A 6,003-nucleotide genomic window follows, 5' to 3' on the forward strand; every position below is an offset into this window, starting at 1 on the left:
GAAAGAGTTAAGATGTTTTTAATGGACAAAGCTATACCTCCCTTGCTTTATCTTTGCATCTCTTAATTTCAACATAATATAAAATTTTCACAGAATAGAGTAATTCTATTGGAAAATAGAAGGAAAAGATCATCCAAATGTAACTATATTTTTTTCTGAAATTCTGTACACACACCATTTAGATGTACTGATTGAACATATTTTTTTTCCTTCATAATATAGATGTTCTTCTTCCTGCTAGCTACTTTGTTAGTATAACATTTCCACTGCAGTTTTGTTCACTGAGAGGAAAACAATGTCAGATTCCTTTCTTTAGATGAACCTGGTTTACACATTTCCTAGCCTTTTCTTTGTATAATAGCTGAAAAGATGAATCTAATCATCAACTAGCCAATCAATGACTAGATGGGATTATAGTAATATTCCAGGCCCTGAAAAGAAATTAAAGAGGGAGAAAAGGGGTCACTGTCCTTAAGAACCGGGAAGTCTAGCTGAGGAGTTTACGAAAGAAGTGTCAGGTCTGCGTGCTGATCAGATTCCCTGCTGTGTTTATCTGCACAGTATACTTCTATGCCACCTCCTCTGAACCGCTATTAGATGACAGCAGCTAAAGGTCAAAGACACTGATGAAAGTGTTCATGGAAAGGAAGCAATAGAGGTGTCAGCCTGGAGAAGGTCCCCCAGGGCTGTTGTGTGTTGGCTGCCAAGGGAAAAGATTTAGTGTGACTTGATCTCTACAAGATATTTGCTCATGAAGCTAAACAGGTGCTTGAGGGAACGTCTGTGAAAATAATACTAATAAGCTAGTGAGATGTCATTTACAATTTAATATGAAAGGAAAACTATGCTATTGACATACTATATGAAAACAGAGATTCCTCTCCATTTGAAATGAAAGAAACTCACGTTGACAGCTGCTAATGAAAAAGAAATTTCTACTCCCTTCCCTGTGAGACAAAGCAAAACCAGCAAGTAGAATCACATAACACCTACCCTCCTTTCACATTAAATACTTAATTTCTGGATGTGGAAAATTAATTATGCTGTTGATGAGATGAAGTCCATTTTTTTAATTTGGATTTTTAAGCTCATAATCTCTTCTATCCAGATGCTAATATTTCATTGGAGGGACAGAGGTTTTATAGATGGAGAGGGCCCATGAAGAATTGTTTTTTTTCTGATTAGTGGAAGTCAGGGCACAGGTCAAGTCCAAAACAGTTAAGATTACTAGAAATGCCTCTACTGAAACATTTCCAGTCTCGTTTGAGTCTGGGGTCATTGTTTCCACGTCCTAGCTTAATTTGTTAGCATGAACAGGTTTTTGAGTTTATCTGAATTTTTTTTTTAACTTTCCAAGTTCCTTTTGCCTACAGGGTCCCAGCCTTTCTTTCTTTCTTTTCAATATCATTCATCTGTTTGGTTGCACAGGTCTTAGTTGTGACATGCAGGACCTGTGATCTTCCTTGTGGCATGTGGGATCTTTAGGTGGGGCATGGGGATCTAGTTCCCCAACCAGGGGTCGAACCTGTGATTTATAATCCTATAAAACAATCTGCTTGATTAGGGTGACTGGGGCAAAATTCCCCAGTAAATGATTAAACACCTCGATGGGACACACTCCCCATCAAGGTATGTTTAATGGAGCTATTAACTCTTAGTGAGGAGCAACCGGAAACATTTGCATTTCACCCTCATGGCTGGCTCACTCACTGGGCATATGAGATTGTCATAATGGCCTCATAAAACAAAACTGATAGTCTCATTCCTCAATTAACATCTTATAAAGTTGGTGATATGATTATGACAGAATAGAATCATAAGTGAATTTACATTTTTGTCTGCACACACCATAGTTTCCTCAAAAGAATGTAAGGAATAGTGTGGTTAGGAAGGGGGCTGTCAAGCTCCTTTAAGCCTTTAAGGAAAATAGCAAAGTTTAGTGAGTGCAAACAGGTGCTGTCAATGGGAAGGAATCTTAGCCCTATGACTCTTTAACCAGTTTCATCTCTTTAGCATATACCGTTTACAATAGCCAAGACCTGGAAACAATCTAAAGGTCCACTGACAGATGAATGAATAAAGAAGATGTATACAGTGGAATATTACTTAACCATAAAAAAGAATGAAATAATGCCATTTGCAGCAATGTGGATGGACCTGGAGTTTATCATACTACTTACTTCAACTTACTTATCATAATTACTTCAACTAAGTGAAGTGAGACAGAGAAAGATAAGTATCATATGATATTGCTTATATGTGGAATAAAAGAAAATGACAGAAATAAACTTATTTACAAAATGGAAACAGACTCACAGACATAAAAAACAAACTTAGGGTTATCAACGAGGAAAGAGTGGCGGCGGAATAAACTGGGAGTTTGGAATTAACAGATACACACTACTATATATATAAAATAAATAAATAACAAGCACCTACTCGATAGCCTCCCTGCTGGCTAAGATGGTAAAGAATCTGCCTGCAATGAAGGAGACCTGGGTTCAATCCCTGGGTTGGAAAGATCCCCTGGAGAAGGGAATGTCTACCCACAGTATTGTTGCCTGGAGAATTCCATGGACAGGCGATCCTGGTGGGCTACAGTCCATGGGGTTGCAGAGAAGTCAGATACGACTGAGCGACCAACAGTTTCTTTACTTTGTTTTCACTGTATAGCACTTCAGTATCTTGTAATAACCTATAATGGAAAAGAATATGAAAATGAATATATATATCTGGGGCTTGGTAGCTCAGTGGTAAAGAATCCGCTTGCTAATGCAGGAGACACAGGTTTGATCCCTAACCTGGGAAGTTTCCACATGTTGTGGAGCAACCAAGTTCATGTGCCACAACTATTCAGCCTGTGCTTGGAGCCTGGGAGCTAGAACTACTGAGCCCATGTGCTGAAACTACTGAAGCCCTCACCCTAGAGTCTGTGCTCTGCACCAAAAGAAGCCGCTGGGATGAGAAGCATGGACACCACAACTGGAGAAGAGCCCCAGCAGGAACAAAGACCCAGAACAGCCAAAAGGAAATAAATAAATAATAAAATTTAAAAAATTAAAGCCTTTTAAAAAAAGAAGATATAAACCTGAATCCTTGATCATAAATCAAGAAAACTCAGGTTATTCTTCATGTGGAAATCGCAGGAGATAGCTTTGAATCGGAGAACAGAGCTACATGCAATTCACAGGGAAGTAATTCATAGGAAGGGTTCATTCTGAGTAATAAATACATATATATATTTATTTACTTTCAGCATGTCTATAAACATTGTTTTTTTTTTTTGAAGAGTGCTATTAAACATCTAGGTTTAAAGGAATATGACAGGAATAAATTTTTTAAAATAAGCATTGCCTTAGCACAATTATGTTTCAAGTGGCTAACTCTAGGAACATTTCCAAATCCTGTCTTATTCCATTTTTTGTGTGTAAATCTTTTAGGATAATAACGCACAGAGAGATACAGATGAATGGTATGGTCTGGGTATTTACATATTCCCCAAATTCCTACACTGAAAATCTAATGCCCAAGGTGAAGGTATTAGGAGCTGGGTGGGGCCTTTGGGAGATGATTAGGTCCTAAGGGTGGAGCCCTCATGATGGAGTTATCTCCCTCATAAATAAGACCCAAGAGAGAGAGAGAGAGCTCCCTTCTTCCTTCCCCAAGTGATGATATTAATAAGAAGTTGGAAATCCTCGACTGGAAGATAATCCTCATCTGACTATACTGACACCCTGATCTTGGACTTCCAGCCTCCATAACAGTAAGAAACAGATTTTATTTATAAACTGTTATTTATAAACTACTCAGTCTATAATATTTTGATACCAGCATAAAGGGACTAAGACAATAATGGAACAACTATCATTCTTCTGTGTTTTTGGAATGCCTTATGAGCTGACAACCTATTTAAATATTCCCATCTCACCAGAATGTTTCTGATCAATCAAATACTGTAACACAGGGCATTGGGGTGGGGAGAAGGAAGGAAAGGACTAGGCAATAGAAAGAAAAAGAGGAAGTGGCTTATATACTGAGGTTACTTAGGCAAACAGTAGAGATGGTGAGGCATCAATTCCTCATTCTCTAAAAACTCCTTTTGTTGGTTTCAAGATAGAAAGCCTCACCATCTGGGCGCTCTCTGGCAGCAATACTCAGGCATGAATCTGGAAGTTTTAAATGTTGAAATCAGGAATTACAGGAGAAAAAAGTGTGGTTAAGGAAAAGAAGAGGGAAGGAAAGGGGATGAAAAGGGAGGAAGAGAAGAGGGGGAGGTATTCCCAACTGGAAATTTGAATCTAAGCTCCATCCTGAGGAGGGTCTTTTCTTCACTGCTCTACTTATAAGACGTAGAATAGAGTCTGTTATTTAACAGAGATTCAGTAAATATTTGTTGAACAAATCATGGGATTGTGGTGCTAATGTGGATGGTTGGGTGTACAGCAGGTCAGGAGGTGAACCCCTCAGATCTCCCTTTAAGAAAGAATTTATCATTCAGTTGTACAAGCGCACAACTTGTACAACTTAACTGAGAATCACTAATTGGCCGAATCTTTAGGCTCTGCTTCAGTTTTTAAGTTGAAGGCACAATCTTGCCAATGACAGACCAGAGAAAGTGAAAGTGAAGTCGTGTCTGACTTTTTGCGACCTCATAGACATTAGCCTGCACCAGGCTCCTCTGTCCATGGGATTTTCTCGGCAAGAGGACTGGAGTGGGTTGCCATCTCCTTCTCCAGGGAATCTTCCAGACCCAGGGATCGAACCCAGATATCCTGCATTGAAAACAGATGCTTTACTGTCTGAGCCACAAGGGAAGTACGCAGACCAGAGAAGTGGGTGCCAATTCCTGGCCATCTCTCCCCAGTGTGGTCTTCTCTGGGGAGTTCTTTTGCTCTGGAACTTGTTGTTGGGGTGGCTGACACACTCTCAGATATCTGAGACTGCTGGTCTGAGACTCTTCTCAATCCTGCTTCCTCCCTCTTTATCTTTTAGAGACATCCCTACTTACCCCAATCCGAAACCTCTTGTACTAACTGCATTTCAGTGTTTGCTTCCATGACTTAAGCCTAAAGGTGTGACATTTTGCCTTGACGTCTCATCACTTTGTGCAGGATGATCTGTCAGGTTCTGAGTTATTCTGGGTGATGTTTCAGTTTTTCCAAATCTCAACAGTCTTCCCGGTAAGGTTATGTATGTAACTTTCAAGGATAGTGCTACTGAACATGTGATTTCTGGACTGGTGCCGATCCCCAAACTATTTGTTATTACCTGTCCACAATAAGATGAGGGCAAAAACTGAGAATAATAGTTTAAAAAATTTTTATGACAATTTGGCATCCCTCCAGCAACCAAGATCAGAGAACTGGTTTTCTTGAGTACAGTATAGATTAGTCTGGATGTTGTTGTGTGTACTAGTCATGTGTTGTAGGATCACACTACGATTTGTGATATTTTAAGGTTTGTAATTATGACTCTAACAATATATAAAATCTGTAATCTTTTGAGATAATTCAAAAGATAAAGTGTTTAAAGAATAAATTGTTGGAACTGGCAATAAATGAAGAATTGAAGGATTTTGAAAATGTCACCATTTGTTTTAGCTAAAAGTTAAAAATGAATATTCTTAGCTTGCATAAATTGATGTGAAAACTCTTTCTATTCCCATCAGCTTATTTCTGTGAAACTAGTTTCCCTACTAAGTGTAAAAACAAAACAGAGGAACAGTTTGGATACTCACCACTCTCAACCAGAAGCCTTTTTAAAAAATTTTTTATTACTCCCACTAGATTGGAATAACAAATTAGAAGAAAGCTCATTTGCGACTTAAAAAACATTAGATATTGACACACACCTTGTTTGTTCAAAGTGCTTTTATAGGCGTTTAAAATATGGAATCGTATTTCATACATAAATTTGTTAATCATGATTGTGAAATAATCAGGAATGTAAGAATGAACAATATGTACAGTCTTCGCAATTCCCCTATGCTCGTTTGATTGTATT

Source organism: Muntiacus reevesi, chromosome 3, assembly GCF_963930625.1.
Source record: "Muntiacus reevesi chromosome 3, mMunRee1.1, whole genome shotgun sequence".
Taxonomy (NCBI): domain Eukaryota; kingdom Metazoa; phylum Chordata; class Mammalia; order Artiodactyla; family Cervidae; genus Muntiacus; species Muntiacus reevesi.